The sequence below is a fragment of the Geotrypetes seraphini genome, chromosome 4, assembly GCF_902459505.1.
Source record: "Geotrypetes seraphini chromosome 4, aGeoSer1.1, whole genome shotgun sequence".
Classification (NCBI taxonomy): Eukaryota; Metazoa; Chordata; class Amphibia; order Gymnophiona; family Dermophiidae; genus Geotrypetes; species Geotrypetes seraphini.
In genome coordinates, this window is record NC_047087.1 from 52,745,928 (window position 1) to 52,765,000 (window position 19,073).

The 19,073-nt window shown below is 42.2% G+C and overlaps 1 protein-coding gene across 7 annotated transcripts in view; it reads right to left on the reverse strand.

Annotated features, from left to right (window-relative positions):
* Positions 1–19,073, reverse strand: part of ZNF423 (zinc finger protein 423) — a 715,192-nt gene that overhangs the window by 395,283 nt on the left and 300,836 nt on the right. The window lies entirely within an intron of this gene.

Here is a 19,073-nt window from a genome sequence, read left to right on the forward strand (position 1 = left end):
CCCTACCGGCCCCCTCCTGGGCTATCATCCCTTGAGCCTCTGTTTGATCCCCCTCGCCTTGTGGTACCTCTATATTACCCTCGGCTTTCGCCCTCGTGCCACCCAGTCTCCCTGTGTCTCCATGCCCATTAGTTTTCTCCCAGCAAGCTCCCTTTACCTGATGTTTCCCTCGCTGTCTGATTCTAAGATCTTCCGGTCCCTCTGCTTCCTCCCTGCAGTCAGCCCATTCAGCATCTGTTCTGGATACTGTTGTCCGAAGCGTCAACATCAGATCAGCTGTCGGCTTTCCCCCTCTCCTCAGTTTAAAGCCCTCTCGATCTCCTTCCTCACATTGGCTGCCAGTAGTCTAGTTCCCGCTGTGCTCAGGTGCAGGCCGTCCCGCCGGTAGAGCTTGCTCTTTCCCCAGAAGGACGTCCAGTTCCTCACAAAGTGGAAGCCCTCCTCCTGGCACCATCTCCTCAATCATGCATTCACAGCTTGGAGGTCTGCCTGCCTCTTATAAAGCAATATAATACCTGAGCACCACTAAATAATTCTACAAATCTCCACAGAAAACGTTTTAGGCTAAGACACATTTGCAAGGTAACTTTCTAAAAACACTTAGGGGGTCAATTTATGAAAGTAATTATACGGATACTAGCAACCAGTATCAGCATAAATCCACTATCTGTAGATATTCAGTCTGTAGACAATAGGGCTGAGGTGGAGAATACGTAAGGGTAGCAACCCTTATCATCTATATAGCATCAAAATTCAGCTGCTAGTTGGATAACCTATGTTTTTTACTTTATACCTGCTGAATAGCATAGCAAAAACAAGGGAAAGACTGCAGAATGGAATGTACAAGGTACAGGAATCTTTATTAAAAAAATCATACAAATTTGTAATCCTTAAAAGATGGCTCTCATTTACATGGAATGCGGACCCAACACGCTCCATGTTTTGGAGAAACACTCCTTTCTCAGAGGTCCGAGGTGTCCAATATATATATCACTTGTAGAGAGAAGTGCGAAAAACAACATTGTGATAAGATCATCAAAATTTTGGAATCAGAGGCACGAAATTCTCCTTCTGAGCTCACGCGCAGGGTGAGTTCAGCTGCCGAAAGTGAAAGAGGTATAGCCCAGAGGTAGGCAATTCCGGTCCTTGAGAGCCACAGGGACAGGGCAGGTTTTCAGGATATCCACAATAAATATGCACGAGAGAGATTTGCATCTCAAGGAGGCAGTGCACGCAAATCCATCTCATACATATTTATTGAAACCTGATCTGCTTGTGGTTCTTGAGGACCGGAATTGCCTACCTCTGGCATAGCCTATTCCTGTATCAAATGCAAATTTGACATGTGGATATTCTGAATGTCTCACTAGCTATGGGGTTCCCAGGAAAAGTTTGGGAAGACCCAACTTCAAGGCCAGATGCAGGCCGTTACAAAAGTTCAACATAAAACAATGGAGGATCAATATCTATGCCAGTAACTAGCATGCTTTTTTAAACTGGTGGTCCTTGCACTTTAAAAATGCATGAACACCTCTGCGGAATCTTCAAAAAAATTTCCACACTTTTATTTTATTTTTTTTTAAACACTATTAAATATCTCAAAAGCACATTATATCACTACCTGCAAGGTGAGCCAGGTTTGCCTGACTAATCACATGACATTCTACGAGACACCCTCTTACCACTTCTCCCATCCCCAACCATTTCCTACGAAAATATGAAAAGTGCGGAAACTTTCTGAAGAACCCTTGTATTTTACTATATCTGCTGAATAAAGTAATAAAGTAAAATGCATAAAGTTATCCATCAAGCGGCTGACTATCATTGCTATAAAGGTATAACCGCTCCCAGTTAAACTCCTGCCGAGGCAGATTCATTAGGGCTCAGAACAAGAATTTATAGTTATGAGTTTCGAAGGCACAAGATGGAGGGAATTCCTCTCCAAGGCCCTACACCACTGTGCACTCACCTCCAAACTCTATATATGGTGCCTAAAGTTATGCACTTACATCAGCATGTTTAGCTGATGTATAGCACGACCACTATATATATACAAAACAGGACAATATGATAATAATAATAACAACTTTATTTTTGTATACCGCAAATACCACAAAATAGTTCAGAGCGGTTCACAATGCAAGAGACTGTACATATACAGCGAGATACAGAGAATTAATTATCACAATATGCAGTGGAGATACAGGGGATCAATTATCACAATGTCGGGGACAAAGCGGTTCCGGGCGGTTCGCAAGGCAGTTAAAGTTTGGGGAGATTGGCCGGAAGGGAAGGGATTAGAAAAATTTATCAAAGAGGTAAGATTTGAGGGATTTTCTGAAGGATAGGTAGGATGGGGCAGGTGAGATGAGGGAGGTCAGGCAGTCATTCCATCTGCCAGTTTGGAAAGAGAGAGTTCTGTCGAGGAATTTCCTGTAGATGCATCCCTTTGGAGATGGGTAAGCAAACAGATTGATACTGCGTGTGCGGTTGGTACCTGGGAACGCAAAGTGGTGTGACAGGTATATTGGGGATGAGCCAGTTAAGGTTTTGAAGCAAAGGCAGTTCTCATTTAGACTTATGTCTGGTGCTAGTCATCAATGAGTTACTACCTGAGCCAAAAAAATCCCCGTGTGCTACTGGAAAGGCTCATACTGATGTCCATTATTCTAAAAGGGTTTATTCAGTCTAAATCTTTTTATTTCAAACTTTTTCTTCAGGAGAACTAAAGTGTTGGCCAATTTTTCTTGGAATATAGCTGATGTATACTCATAACTTAATAGGCTTTATTGGCATTTAAACCCTGACATTAATCGGAATTAATTGAACGTTGGGTGCACAACTTGGTAGGCGCATAGCACAAAGTGGTATGTGCCCTGTTCAAAGCGTGTAGTTAAAAGTGGGCATAGTTAGAGGCAAGCTCTCTCCGCTCTTCTCTAAGGGAATAGTTAAAGCATTGTCTTGCAAACATTTTCTAGCCGCGGCATACTAAACTCGGGGCCGCGTCTACAGGGCCTTTGAGCAGGCGTGGATGTCGGCCAGTGACATCACATACATGCGTGTGGTGTCATCACATTGCCATCCATGCATGGTCCGAGGCCCTGTAGACACGGCTCTGAGCTCGGGGGCCTTCCAAAACCTAGACAAACATTGCAGAGAGGAGAAGAGGAGTGACAGACTTGTCTCTTTCGCAGCACACCTGGAAACATAGTTTGCGATACACAGAGTTAAGGAATAAGTCCACAGCACATAGTAGCATATAACTTAAATGCTAACTTTACTGTGCAACATCAAGGCAATTAACTTGGTACACTGCCTTCTTAGAGGAAACTTCAGAAACTATTTACCATTTTTACAATTGGCGTTTAAATATTCAGCTCCTCTTTACCACTTCAGTTCAGCTTCCCATTCACTCCAGACTCATCTTCTCTCTCTTTCCCACCCTTGGTACTCCTTTTTGTCTCTGTTAGGTGACACTACTGTTCCCAATCCACAGCTCTAAACTAAACTAAACTAAACCTTAAGTTTATATACCGCATCATCTCCACGGATGTTGTGGAGCTCGGCACGGTTTACAAGAACTTAAAATATAGGAAGAGAAGGAAAAAAAAAGGTTTACATGAACTTATATATAGAAGAAAAGAGTAAGGGGGGATAGAATTACATTTTAGTGAAAAGCCAGGTTTTCAGTTGCTTGCGGAATAATTGGAGGGAGCCCAGGTTCCGCAGCGGGGTAGTAAGGTCGTTCCAAAGACCTGTGATTCTGAAGAGAAGGGATTTTCCCAGTTTGCCTGCATAGCGAATACCGTGTAGAGAGGGGAAGGATAATTTATACCTTTGGGTGGGTCTGGTAGAGTCAGGACTCGAGGAGTTATAAGATAGTGGGATTAAGGGAGGAAGGATGCCGTGAATGATCTTAAAAGCCAGGCAGGAGCATTTGAAATGGATTCTGGAAATCACTGGGAGCCAGTGAAATTTGGCTAGGAGTGGGGAGACATGGTCAGACTTGCGTTTTGCAAAGATCAACTTGGCTGCAGTATTCTGAATTAGCTGGAGTTTTTGAAGACTTTTTTTTGATAGGCTTAAGTAGATGGCATTGCAGTAGTCTAATTTGGAGAGGATGATGGATGGCGAAATGTTGTTGGCGAAAATAGGATCTTACTTTCTTCAGCATGTGGAGGCTGAAAAAGCATGATTTAGCCAAGGAGTTGAGGTGGTCATTGAGGGAGAGAGAAGAATCGATAATGATGCCAAGGACCTAGCTTGAGAACTCAAGCTGCAGTGCAGCACCTGAGGGTAGTGCGAAGAGGGGGGCATGTGTTCTAATTTTGGGCCAAGCCAGAGTAATTTTGTTAGCTTCTCATAGATTTCACCCTTCAGCTTGGCTCCAGTCCCATATTACTAAACTTCCTCATTAGATATTAGGCTGCAGGAATTTTTTTCCTTTCTGGGGACAAGCCTCCAGTTCCTCTTGTATCCTTAAGTCCAGACTAACTCCATACTATCTTCCCTCCACTTGATAATTTTTTTTTCCATCCAGGCTCTTAAAACATAAAAATTGCCATACTAAGTTGGATCACTGGTCCATTTAGTCATGGAATTCTACAGCTTTGGCACACCATCCTTGTTTCCAGTGATGGCCAATCTAGGTCACAAGTACCCGGCTGAATCGCAAAGATTCCATGCTACTTACCTTCAGGCCTACTTTAATAATGGTTTATAGAATGTTCTTTTGAGAAACCTTTTTTGTAAACCTAGCTATACTAACTGCTTTAACCACAACTTCCTGCAACGAGCACCTATGCTTAATTATGCATTCAGATAAAGATGGTGCAGCAGCTTTTAAGGGGCAGCAAAAAGCAACTGCAGTTAAGGCAAAACAATAGATTTTAGTAACCAAACAACACAAAATATTATTAGTGTATACTTTACTTACAGAAAACAGTCCATTAACCCTTACAAGTGGCTAATAAGTTTAACATTTAAAAGTATGAAATTCAACTATGTATGTTTATAGGGTTGTTCTGGCAGGCATGGTGGTTTGATTATCATGATTGTTGAGTTTATCAAAAACTTGCTGGAAGGCTCTAAATTAATTAAAAGGAACTGCAAGGCCAAAGTTCTTCTAGGTTTAGAATGCCTAAAATCTTTGCACCAGCCATGAAGATAAGCTTGCATATACCAGTGGCTTATGATATGCAAGTTTCTCTCATGCATATTCATTGTGGATATCCTGAAACTTTGACTAGTTGTGGGGGTCCCCACAACAGGTTTGAGAATCTGTATTGGAGGTACGGCAAATAAAGCATCCTCAACATCCACTGCTAAATATATGCACAGCTCTCCCACCTTCTAAATAGAGCAACTTTTCTACTGCCTATTATGGCATGCTTAATCCCTTCATCCCCTATCCAGGAGAAAACACAAGCGCAAGTTCAAATCAGAGTTACCTTTGGGAAGAAAGGCAGAAAAAATAGCCTTTATATATACCCTGGCTTCAAAGAACGAGCAAATGCAAGAAAAAAGACTGAGCCACATATCCAAGTGACCACGTCCCTGAGGCACCAGCACTGGCTAGAGGGTCGACAAAAGGGGTTGATGAGAAACAGGAAAATGTTTCTGGTTACCAGAAGGCTACACAGCCCTAATGCTGCAAATTTTTGTTCTAGCTTTGATTTTGTTTTCAACCTTGTTTCAGCTCCAGGTCTCACATATTCTACCTTGCCCTAGATCCTGATTTTGGGTTCATCCCAGCCTCTTCCAAATGTGGTGCATATCCTGGCAGCAAGGAATTTAATACCAATAAAGCCGAGCCCTCTCTGTGCCCTCTTATAATCTGTAAAAGTACCCAAATTAGTCATGAAACATTACCATATTAAGTACTTCAGAGGATAATGAAACAGTAGCCATTAGAGATTTTGCCATTTCTTTCCTTAAGTGATCTTCTAATACCAATAAATGATATGGACTCATTAGAATTAAGAAAATGATGTTCTGGGCATCTTAGCAAGATTACCAAAATGAAAAAAATCTAAGTACATTACAGGAACCAAAATTACTTAGCTATAAAAACTGATAGCAAAAACCTTATGCAACTCACAATAACTACAGATTGGACAAATGATATAGAACTATTTTATATACATCTATCTATATAAAAGTCTGAGTGTGTGTGTGTGAGAGAGAGAGAAAGAGAGAGAGTGAGTGAGTGTGTGTGTGAGAGAGAGAGTGTATGTGAGAGAGAGAATGAGTGTGAGAGTGAGAGTGTGAGTGTGTGTCAGTGTGTGTGTCAGTGTGAGTATGTGAGAGTGAGAGCGTGAGAGTGGGTGTGTGAGAGTGAGTGAGTGTGTGTGCGTCAGCTAACTCTGAAACGCATGGACAGATTTCAACCAAACTTGGTATACATAAGGCTCACTATCTGGGGAAAAAAATACTTGGGGGTGGGAAGGGATGACGTAAAAATATTCAAACACAACAGATATTAGTATCAAACCCATAGTTTTCGGGCTCGCTGAGATAAATACTGACACTCACAATACTGTTTTACAAGTTCAGCCCCATATAGCTAGCTTTCAATAATGTAAAACATTTCAGTCATTTAAAGCTACTGTTAATGCTGCCCTTGATCAAACCCATTGGTCTGGACTGGTCTGATAGGATGCTAAGGAAAGAGTCATACTGGTAGCTTTTTACCCACCTCACAGCACATCTAAACAGAAATGTATTTATCGTAAAGGACTTTGGCCCAAAAACTCTGGAATGATCTTCCTGCTCCATTATGTAGTAAACCTTGATTTATCAAATTTAAATCTTATTTTCAGTGGTAGGGAATGAGAGGTGGGAGCCCCCTGTGATGTTTGCATGTTTATCTGTAAGTGGGATTATTAGCGTTCCTGTCATATGTTGCCATTCCTTTCTCTCTCTTCACTTTTTCAGACTGTAAACTGCCTTGACCCACCCAACAGAAAAGGTGGTATGGTAAAATGTTTAACAAACAGACATATTGCATTAAATGCAGTATTATCAAGTCCTTCCAATATATTCTCATGCTGAAATCTGGATTAAGTCTAGACTCATTATACCACATAAGCCAACTTGCACAAATATCATAATGAAAAGGTTAAAGCTACCAGAATGCCATTTTTTCACTGTATTGTGTCTGGGAGAGAACATGCTGGCAAGAAAAATTATTTTCTCTTTATTTTGCCCTTAGGATACAATCATGTATAGACTGCTCATAAAAAGATCTATTAGGACAAAATTTTAAATTATACCCATTTTCTATAGTTTTCTTTCAAGGTATACAGTACTGTAGGATGTCTACATCAGTGGTTCCCAACCCTGTCCTGGAGGATCACCAGGCCAATTGGGTTTTCAGGCTAGCCCTAATGAATATGCACGAGAAAGATTTTCATATAATGGAAGTGACAGATATGCAAATCTGCTCCATGCACCCTAAAATTGGGATCCTGAAAACTCGATTGGCCTGGTGGTCCTCCAGGACAGGGTTGGGAGCCACTGGTCTATACAATATCAACTTTGGCATCATAAGTATTACCCCGTAGCTAACATTCAAGATTTTGAAAATCCAACAGAAAGTGGATTTTCTCAGCAGGAGAGACAATTCCAGAAGCAGACTGCAGGCTTTCTGGCCCCAACTAAGGTCCAAGAGGCAGAAAAGATAGCTGCTCCATTCAGGGTCAACCACATGGAAGCAGCAGCAGGGCCCAAAGGGAAGAAAAGGCATGAGGAGAAGACGTTAAGAGGAAGGATTATGGGCTATGTTCCTTCTAAACTGAATACATGAGCAATTGCTCATATATTCTAGGAGTGTCGCTCACAAAAATACTTGCAAATCTGGAAAATGTGTTGGTTTTTTTTAACTCGATCACATGAGAAAAAATTTGCCTACACCTGGCCAATCCTTAGAGGAAGCATTATAGGTCCAGGGGAAAGAAAGCAAAAAGAACACAAAAGGGAACAAGAGGTAAGAAGGAAAATGAGTAAAGTAAAGAAGACAGTGAAAAGGCAGCATTGGCTGGGGAGTGCATGTTGCAGGATGCCAAAATATGCTTTCCTATGCAGTGGCCAAAATAAAATTCTAGGCCCCTTGATACAAAAGGTGCCAATCAAATCTGAATAGGGAGTGGGTCTACTCAAGAAAAAGCTTTCATTTTTGGAGGGAGGCATAAAATTCAAAGTTCAAGGATGAGCTTTGCTGTCCTCCAGAGAGATCCACAACTAGGAGCATATAGGTGAGTTGGCCTATTTAGCCTTGGCTCCCTGCTTAAGGGGTTAAAGGAGAGAGCACAAGGCTTGCCAAAATCTGGTTAACAGTTGTCCCTGGTAGATACTGAGAGGCCAGTTCCTAAAGAGACTAAATTAATCAGGGGTCGCCAATTTGATCCACAACTGCCCCATGAGGAACACACAAGAGAAGAAGAGAGTCATCAAGGAAGTCTCATGATCTTCAGATGGGTTAAAAAAGACTACTGTCAGAATATAGCACTTACAGGGAAAGAACAGTATTTGGAAACTGGAGGTGTTGTGAAACACAGCTAACTTAAATACATGAAGTAGGGCCTAATTTTAGGGTGTTAATCAATCTGCCTAAGAGAAAGGGAGCACTGGGGAACACAGAGCCACAAAGGGGGAGGGGAGAGAAAATGAGAATACAAGTGTGACTGAAACACAGAACTACCGTACTTCGTATTTGCCTACCAAGAGAGTAAATGGAGTGAAGTACTAGGCCTAAGCAATGCTCAAAGGCTGATGTATAACTAACAAACTGATGATACATGGGAGAACTCAAAGGATACTAAAGGCACAATAAAGTGGAGTAAGAATTCTAACAACTGTCCGGTCTGCAAAGAGGTGTGAAAAACCTATGAGCTTCAGATGGAAAGAGGAAACCCAAGAGTTTGTAACCCTTTGAAATGTTTTGATTCTTTTTGCAAGGGAGGAGTCCGAGATACCTGAGCCAATCAGGGCCTTAGGCCCCTCCCTGTGCATCACATGATGCAGCTAACATAGTATGACATGGCAAATCTAGTTTGGCAAAAACATAGCACAGCTAACATAGTATGACACAACGGCAAAAATGTTTAAGCAAGTGTGCATTATGAAACATGGTATGGAAGACATGGAACAGTAGACATTGTGTGGCAGTCATAGCATGGGAGATCATGGCATGGATTTGACTACTGCTAGAGATGGAGCGTGATATGACTCATACAGTATGCTCCAGGCATACAGCGCAGCAAGATAGAAGGGACGGAGTCTGGAGTTGGCAGTGGGAAAGAAGGGTATGGAAAAGAGGCACTTACCCAATGAACAGAGTTTGCGGGAGAGAGTATAGGGTGAGATAAGTGAGGAGAGATATTGAGGGATTGCTGAGTGAATGCACTTGAAAGTCAGCAAGAGGAGTTTCAACTGTATTCGGAAATGGATGGGGAGCCAATGAAGTGATTTGAGGAGTGGGGTAATTTGAGTATGTTGGCTATTGCAGCATATAAGTCATGCAGCAGAATTTTGAAGAAGAGAGAGATGGTTATGCAGAAGACCTGAGAGCAGCAAGTTGCAGTAATCTAAGCGAGAAGTGATGAGACTGTGGATAAAGGTTTTGGTAGAACCGCAAGGTACAAGCGGAATAGAAATCACTAATGTAATATAATGTAATGTAGAGAGCTCGGAGAGGAGAGGTTGGTAGGCCAAGTTCAACTTGGAACCTTGCAACTTTGGATTTTGAATAAAGTAATTGCTAGAGACTACATTAGTAACTCAGGGGGACCAGGCCAGAGACAAGTAAAGTGTAGTGCTGTGCTGAGAGACAGTAAAGCATGGCATGGCCCTGCAGGAACAGTCCACTGGAGAATCTTGTTACATCTAAAGAACATTTTTGTGTTTATTTTCTACACTCTACCTATGAATGGAATAGGACCCCTACCTGATAAAATAAATAGCATTTTCTTTTACTTGGCTCCAGTTTGTCCTGGCTCCAAATCCACCCTCACTCACATTACCACACCCCACTTTAGTGGGGCTTTCTATTAGGCTCCAGAAAAAGAAAAATACCAACACTAAGAAGGCTCCGTTGGTCCAATATTGGCATATAAAAACCATAAAATATCTACTATCACGTGGCAAATTATAGAATCAGTGAAAAGTGGGTGGTTGGGCGGTAATATTCAAAGCAAATTGAATTACAGAGAACAATTTTTGATTTTCAAATTGAAGTTTGGTTTGAACAAAGAGGTTGAATGGATGACGTTGGTCTAAGCCAGCTTAATGTTTGGTTACTCTTTTCACATGACCAAGCTGTCTAAACATTTAATAGGATACAGGGTTCATGTTGGAACTTGTGAATGAAGTTGTGTGAGAGACTGACATATGAGGTCTGACTGTCTGATTTTTTTTTTTTTTTTATATTAACATTCTTTCAACTTTTTGAACTACTTCAATGATGAATGCTAGGAATTATTAAAAAAGGGATGGTTAACAAGACTAAAGATATTATAATGCCTCTGTATCGCTACTTGGTGCGACCTCACCTAGAGCAGTGTTTTTCAACCGTTGTTCCGCGGCACACTAGTGTGCCGCGAGATGTTGCCTGGTGTGCCGCAGGGCCGCCATCAGGGCAGTACTACCAGTCCTGCATTCAGGGGCCCGGACCCACCAATCGCTGCCTGGCTGGGCAGAACTTCCTCTCCGATAGCAGAATTGACGTCAGGGAGAGCATGCGTCGGCGTTGGCTTTGGGGCCTGTTATCCATTGGTGGGTCCTATTCCCCGATGGCAGTGGCAGTGGCTTGGGGAACGGCAGGGAGAAAGAAAGAAAGGGGGCAGGCAGGGAAACAGAAGGAAAGAAGAGAAACAGAAAAAAAGAAAGAAAGGTCAGGGAGAGAGGAAGAAAAAGTTGGGGAAGGGAATGAGGTGTGGAGGAGAGAAAGCATACAGGCTGATAGAAGGGAAGAAAGATTGGATGCACAGTCAGAAGAAGAAAGTGCAACCAGAAATCACCAGACAAGGTAGGAAAAATGATTTTATTTTAAATTTAGCAAAGTGGAGGCAGTATTACCACAGTTTTCAAAGGAATTTGCCCAAATAACTTAATAGTTAACTGGGTAAATTCCCAGAGATGAAAACTTCCCTTCACTTACTATGCACAGTTCTGAATTTATATCTGCTGTCTATATTTTACAATATGGTCACCTTTTACTAAACCGCAATAGTGGTTTTTAGCGCAGGGAGCCTATGAGCGTCAAGAGCAGCGCTAAAAACTGCTATTGTGGTTTAATAAAAAGGATGGAGGGTATATTTGTCTATTTTTGTATGCTATAAAAACCAAATACAGAGAGAGACTGAGAGCTGTTGACGAAGAGCTACGTGTGTGTCTTTCTTCGATTCCAGCCAGAATATCAGCTTTGTGTTCAGCCAAACAGGCCCAGGTTTCGCACTGAATAAAGTATTTTATAATTTTTCACTATTCTGTTTACTTAATATTTCATAATAAAGTAATTATAAAATACTTTCTTTGTGTTTATTTGATTCCTATTCAAGAGAATTACTTTATATATAGTCAATATAGGCACAGAGTTAAATTTTTTAACATTTTCTAATGGTGGTGTGCCTCGTGATTTTTTTCATGAAACAAGTGTGCCTTTGCCCAAAAAAGGTTGAAAAACACTGACCTAGAGTATTGCGTTCAATTCTGGTCTCCTCCTTATCTCAAAAAAGATATAGCGGGACTAGAAAAGGTTCAAAGAAGAGCAACTAAGATGATATATGGGATGGAACTCCTCTCGTATGAGGAAAGACCACAAAAGTTAGACTCTTCAGCTTGGAAAAGAAAAGGCTAAGATTGAAGTCTACAAAATCCTGAGTGGAATAGAATGGGTACAAGTGGATCAATTTTTCACTCTGTCAAAAATTACAAATGACACTCAATGAAATTGCAGGGAAATACTTTTAAAACCAATAGGAGAAAATATTTCTTTCACTCAGTTAAGCTGTGGAATGCGTTGCCAGAGGTTGTGGTAAAAGCAGATAGCATAGCTGGTTTTTAAGAATGGTTTGGACAAATTCCTGGACGAAAAGTCCATAGTCTGTTATTAAGACATGGGGGAAGCCTCTGCTTGCCCTGTATCAGTAGCATGGAATGTTGCTACTTTTTGGGTTTTGGGCAGGTACTAGTGAACTGGATTGGCCACTGTGAGAACGGGCTACTGGGCTTGATGGACCATTGCTCTGACCCAGTAAGGCTATTCTTATGTTCTTAGGTGAAACATGAATTTGTGTTGGCAAACCTAAGTTCCCCAATGCGAACTCAGATAAGTGCCGCTTTCTTTTTTTAAAAAAATACTATGCGCATTAACTGATGGAGTGGATTGAATATTGCAAAAATACTGGACTAAATGACGAGTTGCGGTGGATCTATATTCTCATCAAAACTTTATTGAGAATATCACTTCTGATGATCCAAAAAGGTATAAGTGTATTGATTTGGATATGTTTCTCTACTGCTAGATATCCAGAATAAAGGACAGATTGAGACATTCAGGTATTACTTCCATTACTTTCAATGGAAATAAACTCCAGATGTCTCAATACATTTTCCTTTTTCTGAAGCTATATGGTAACCCTATATAACAGGCAAAACACAACCCAGCTATTGTACAGGAGCCTACAGCAAATGCTCCTTCTACACTACACTATGACCATATTCCATTAACAGTAAAGTGGGAGATGATGGAGAAAAAGCAGAATTGACTTTTTCTGTGACCATTACAATACGATGAAACTATAGAAAGCCATCTGCAAAATTGTTAAGCGCAGGGTTTCATTTTCACTTGCTGGCAAAAAAAAACCATGTAAATGACCAATAAAACCTTGGAGAAGTTTGAGAGAGAGAGAGAGGAAAAAAAAAAAAAATCAGAGGCTGAATGGTCTGGTGATTTTAATTGCCTCTGGCTACTTTAGATCAAGAAAAGACATATACTAAACCACCCTTCCATTTCCCAAAACAGTAAATCTACAAGGTAAGCTAAAGAAGAAACATCAATAGCTTGTCAAGTGGTTGCTATCATATTATATTCCTGGGTTTCTGTCAGTAGATGGGGGCTTATTTTACAGTAGAGGCCCCATCTGCTAATGCCTGCCATCGGCCTTAACAGCAGAGAAGAGACACGACTGGCCATCAGAAACTAGGATATAACATTAACAGATTTATACCTCTGTTCACAACCTCCTTCTGCAGCCTATCTGGTTCCCCCCCTCCCCTCCCCCCACTATTATCTTATTAACAGGATAATAAACAGTAATATTGCTTCCCAAGTCAATTAGAATGACTTTGCCAGATTTTCTGTTCTTCCTTAGCACACTTTGTCCAAATGGGAACAATTAGGCCAATAATCCCTCCAGATACTATTGATGTCTAATGCCTGGAACAGTATGCATAAACGCAAGGTAAACTTTTCCAGTCTCAGTTTAGTCAACTGCCTCCCTTTTCAGCTAAATGGTGGCAGGAAAGGGTTAAAGCTCGCCACACCCCAAGCCTGGACCCTATTATGCTGTGTTTAAAAATAAAATTGGGACAGCTGTATTATGCAAGAACGGTAATATTATCCTGCACATCGCTAACTTGGGAATTAAAGATCATCATGGCTGACATCAAAAGGGCTGGGCAGGAATAAAAGAAAAATTCAAGGACAATGGAGACAGCTTCTCAACAAACTAGGATCAAAGTGGCACACAGAAAATGAAGATGGGGGAGGGATGCTTTCATTTTCATCCACGTCCTCAAAGTTCATGTGGTAAAAAAGAAATGTGGAAAAAAAAAAAAAAGTTGTGAAGGCCACTGGGTTTTGTCTGGCTGTGGTTCCTGTTTCCACTGTCTGTGCCAGCTCCCCACAGCTTATTTGTTCTTTTTCTTCTTTTCTTTATATATATAAAGCCAACTAGAACTCCCGGACTGGTATGGGTAGGGGGTGTTTTTCCCCTTTTGCCAAGGGGAAAATAGGCATCTCTGACATTTGTCTGAAACAAATTCAGGAAGACTGCTTCAGGCAGAGCCCCAGGAGCTGCTATGGAAAGGAGAGCGATCTGGCTACCTGAGGCTACTTTTTATTTGCAGGCCTCCCCAGTCACACAGAAGGATCTTGAAATTCACACAGGGCATATACGCCATGGGGCAGCACATCAAACCTGGCTACTGGCTGTTTGAGCTCAGTAACAACAGCAACAAAAAAAGGATTGTTGTGGGAATGAGGTAAAGCAGGAGCATGATTAATCTTCAAGCACAACCACTGCCCCACCCCCATCACACACATACTTTTTTATACACAGCAGACCATTAGGAGTATATATTCATAAAAACTTTAAAAAGAAATTGCACAGCAGTACTGAAATTGAGAAATATAGTATTCATAGTGCTTGTCACAGGTTTTTAAAATTTGTTTTAAAGGAAAGGTCTCTTGACTGTTTAATACCGTGTTTCCTCAAAAATAAGACCTACCCCCAAAATAAGCCCTAGCATGATTTTCAGGGTAGGTCTTAATATAAGCCCTACCCCAAAAATAAGCCCTAGTTAGACTGCCCCTGAAGCCCCGCCCCCGCTGACCCTCCCACCGTGAGACCAACATACCCCCCTGCAAACAGTAGCGTCAGCAGCACTTTAAACAGGCTGCTTCGCGGTCTTCTCCCGCCGGGTCCTACCCTCTGCCGCATCACTGATGATGTCATCAGCCATGCAGCACAAGGAAGGCCCGGCCGGAGAAGGCCACGAAGCAGCCTGTTTAAAGTGCTGCCGACGCTGCTGTTTGGAGGGAGGTATGTTGGTCTCACAGTGGGAGGGTCGGCAGGGTTCTGCTGCACGGGGGATGGTAGGGAGGGATAGAAGCTGTGCAAAGGTTCTGCTGCACGAGGAATGGGAGGGAGGGATCAAAAGATACTGTGCAAGGGTTCTGCTGCACGGGGGATGGGAGGTACAGATCCAAGGATGCTGTGCAAGGGTTCTGCTACACGGGGATGGGAGGGAGGGAGGGATAGAAAGATGCTGCAGAGGGAAGGCACAAGGGGATGGGTGAGAGGAGAGGAAAGATGTTGCACATGTGAGGGAGAGAAAGGAAAGAGGAAAAATTGGGGTGGAGGAGAGGAAGGGAGAGATGAGGAGATGAGGAGCGTCCTCGGACGGGGGAGGAGGCGAGCTTAGGCCCTTGGGCTCTCGTTTCCAGGGGGGGCGTCACAGTCTTGAAACTTGAAACTTGCCCCGTGGTTCGCTTCCTTCTCTAGCAAATGCCATGTAAAATCCACCTCATTAGAAAGCTTCACAACCTCCTTGTTCTCCCCCACCACCTCGTCCTCCCTCTCTCCCCTCCATCGTCTCCCCAACTCTCCCTGCCTATGGGGACTTTTCCTCCGAGAACGTGTCCCAACACTTTCTTTAAAGTTCACCGCCCCCACCAGCGAGTCCAGAGGTTAAATATTGGACTAAGTCAAGAAATCCTTTGTGTCTTCACAGCTGTTTCCATGGAACTTCATTGAGTGCTCCCTGTCCTCCCTTTTTTATTTGAAAAAAAATAATGACATCAGTTGGCTCTTAACCCATTTATATCACTCAGGATTTCGTAGACCTCAGTCGTATCCCCCTCACCTGTCTCCTCTTTAAGCTTCATTTTAATTGCTCTTCTTTGAACCTTTTGTCTCCTTACCCACCCTTTTTCATTTGTTTTGGAATTGTGTTTAATCCAAATTTTTTTTTAGCCCCCCCCCCCCTCAATTGCATTTTTACATCATAATTGTTTTTAATGTTCTGTTTGTTGGATATTTTTATTTTTTCCACTTTTAATTTTTGTAAATCGCATTGGATTTGGATATTGCGATCATATCAAATATTTTAAATAAACTTGAAACTTGATCATTGTACATGAAAAAAATAAGACATCCCCCCAAAATATGCTCTAGTGTGTTTTTTGGACCCAAAATTAATATAAGACACTGTCTTATTTTGGGGGAAATACAGTATATATTTCAGAAATAATTTCTTACAGCAGTCTTAAAAGGATTTTGTCCATATCTTAACCCTTTCAGGACCAAGGGACATATTTGTCCCATAACTTTAAAATCCTATAAATTTTGATTGGGATAGTCTACAGTTCTAAATTTGATATGTACGGATTCCATATGATACTGCCTTTATGTAAACAAACTGGTTCCGACATTCATTCATTAGCGTCGTTGCCAGATTGACGAGAAGATTCACTTGCCACACTGTCCATAAGCCAGAAGTGTGATTTTTTTAAAAAAAAATAATGATATTTCACAAAAAAAATCAATTTTTTGGCATCTGCAAGCCCTTTTTACCATAAAAATGTCATCAAAACCACAAAAATTGGCCTACAATCCTTATGGTCCTGAAAGGGTTAAACATTCAACTTTATTACAAGGGCATGGGAGGTTCAGCATTAAACAGAGAAACAATACAGAGAGATGAGACTGCCGAGAGAAACTGATCTGTCTGGTCACATAAACCAGCTTTACTGCACAACAGTATGGGAACAGGGCAAATCACTACAGAGCCTTGGGTTTAGGCATGGGAAAGTTTACATGGGCATTTAGTAGATTTATAAAAACTGCTATTTGTGCATGTGTAAATCCTTGGGCAAATGGTTTCCAGGTGGGGGGAGGGGCATCGTGTGGGCACATTTTGGGCAGTCCCCAAAAATGCACATGTACTTCCCACGTCTATATAACAAAATGTCCACATTAGCTTTTGCACCTGCCCTAAGGCAAATACAATTGTCCCCACCTACCTGATTTCCCAACCCCACCCAATAGCACAGTGATCCCACCCTGGCACCTACCAGGGGTTGTTCTGGTGGCAAGGTGCAATCCCTGGACAATCCTGCCCTTTTGATGATGGGACTGAAACGGTTCCTCAGCTGACCATTGAAGTAAACTTAGCATGATATTGGGGTAGAAGGATCTGAGGATTCCATAATAATTGATTTTAAACAAAATCAAGGAGTTTAGAGACAAATAGAAACTTTTTAATAAAAATTGGGAAATCCAAGATGGCCACCATGGCAGCACTCTGGCACCAGAAAATGTCCCAGGAAAACTACAGCAAAGTCCACAAAATTCAGAGAAGGGAGATAGGGACACTATATATCGCCTTCTCAAATGTCATTTCAATTTTCTTAGTCCAAGTTATCCAGAGGTGTAAATCCACTATGAATAACTCCTGAACTTAAATCCTTTTTAGTTACTATCAAAGGGGCTGAGCCTTAGATCCCCGTGTGTTGTATGTGTTTTACAATCATACTAGAAAGGGAATTAACCTCACTGGTTCATGCGCCCCCTCCTGCCCTGTTGTTAATCAAAAATACTTATAGTTCTTAAAACAGGGACTTAACTTTTAGATCCTGGGTAGGGTTTGTTGAAAATAGGCAGTGAAAGTCGTTGTTACTCAATCTTTCCTGCTGTCTCTGCTAGTCCCTTCGCCAACGTTAAGCTAGCTGTCCGTTTCGCCCTCAGGCTGCATCAGGGCTGTGGACCAGTATAATGTTGCGGCTCTATGATTCACAAGCTCACCACGGAACGAGGCAACGAGGCAGATACTTTACTGCGGGGAGAAGGCCATTCATCGCTCCATGGGGCGGTGAATGGCCTTGTCCCCTTACCTGCGGCAACCAGTCTTTTTTCCTCCCCGTTCCTGTGGGTTACCTGCGGCTAGCCGCGGGTAACAGTCACCGTGTCATTCTCTAGTTTGGAGCTCTTTTGCTGGTAGGCTAGTTTCATTGTAGTTTAGGTTTTCAGAAAGAGCTAATTTCTTTGCTGTCCGCTGGGCAGCAGATAGTGTAAACGGGGCACCAGAGGATTATCCTGGGTATATAAAGGGGGCTAGCACATGCTCAGAGGGAGGCCACAAAGGCTTTCTTCTGAGCTTTGGGAGCACAAATCCGCTTTCAGGGCACGTCACCAAGGGTGGCTGACTCATCCTGCTTGTCCAAGGAGAATGAAACACAGTCTGAAGATACCATGCCACATACATTTTACAGTTGTGCACTGTACATGAACAAGCTACAAGCTGGAAGAATAGCAACCAAAGAAAAGAACATCTAGAAACACAAACACACAGACATATATACCATAGCCTCTGTCTAGCAGCAGTATCAGTTTGCTCTGTGGACTACATTGGCTCCCTCTCCAATATAAGCAGAACATACAGTACAGACTAGTAATCTTAAAGACATTGATTTTCTTTTCATAGCACAATTAGATAACACAGAAACACACTCACAAATTTTGGTCTTGTTTGTTTCAACTGGGCTTTGTATTTTCTTGGCCTGAATATTTAACCTGTCTTTCTCCTCCTCCCTCAAAAAAAAAAAAACCTGCTGAAAAGGGCATCTGTTTATTATCTCCTAGTGCAGTATGTGAATAGTGCAATCTGGGCTCTTAGGATGCTTAGGCTGAAAATTAGAGGAAAAAAACTGTAAAGGGGGGGGGGGTGGAAAAACCCAACCAGGCCTGCACTACTACTTTGATTCAATCAATTACCATTATCTTTGCTAACAGCTCTCCATCCCATTCCCCATCCCAGTTCTATTTAACTTTCTTTGCCAGTTGTGCTATCCTGTCGGGTTCTTGGCTGTGCACAGCTACCAGTTTCCCTCGCCTTGTTGGGCCCTTATCAGGCACTCCCAGTCAGCTCCGGACCAGTGCAGCTGTCACACAGTCCCCTCCCCTAACTCGGTCCCTGAGCTTTATCTGCTTGCGCAGACCTGCTCGCCTGGCAAGCGACAGGGCCGAGCGGCTGCTCAGCATTCCCTGGGAAGCAGGCATGGAAACAGCACTGCATTCCTCCCACAATCCACTGGGAGTCCATTACTCAGTAAAGGTTCTCCCACTAGTGGGCCAAAGTGCAGGCCTGCACATTCCAGCTCCGCACCACCGGAGTTTTATCATTAAAACGCTCCGACCTTCTGAGGAGAAGAGGAGAACAAAACCGCACATTTACATTAATAAAAGCGTTTGTCAGTTCTACAGAAACTTAGCAGGCCCCCAAGAATTCCA